The sequence below is a fragment of the Nannospalax galili genome, unplaced genomic scaffold (assembly GCF_000622305.1).
Source record: "Nannospalax galili isolate Female #2095 unplaced genomic scaffold, S.galili_v1.0 scaffold537, whole genome shotgun sequence".
Lineage (NCBI taxonomy): Eukaryota > Metazoa > Chordata > Mammalia > Rodentia > Spalacidae > Nannospalax > Nannospalax galili.
The window spans coordinates 1,034,949-1,035,441 of record NW_008339916.1 but is presented as its reverse complement, the minus strand read 5'-3'; positions in this window follow the sequence as shown (position 1 = coordinate 1,035,441).

Here is a 493-nt window from a genome sequence, read left to right as displayed (position 1 = left end):
GCCTTGTCTGGTTCCTGATTTCAATGGGAATTCTTCCAGTTTTTCTCCATTTAGAATGATGTTGGCTGTGGGTTTGTTATATTTGGCTTTAATTATGTTGACGTATGTTCCATCCAGTCCAACTCCCTCTAGGACTTTGAACATAAATGCATGTTGAATTTTGTCAAAGGCCTTCTCTGCATCTATTGAGATGACCATGTGGATCTTGTCTTTGTGCCCATTTATATGATCTGTGACGTTTATTGACTTATGTATATTGAACCTTCCCTGCATCTCTGGGATAAAGCTGACTTGATCATGGTGAATAATCTTTATGATGTGTGTCTGTATGCGGTTTGCAAGTATCATGTTGAGAATTTTTGCATCTATGTTCATTAAGGATATGGGTCTATAGTTTTCTTTTTTGGTTGTATCTTTACCTGGCTTTGGTATTAGAGTGATGCTGGCTTCATAGAAAGAATTTGGAAGTTCTCCCTCCATTTCTATTTTTGAG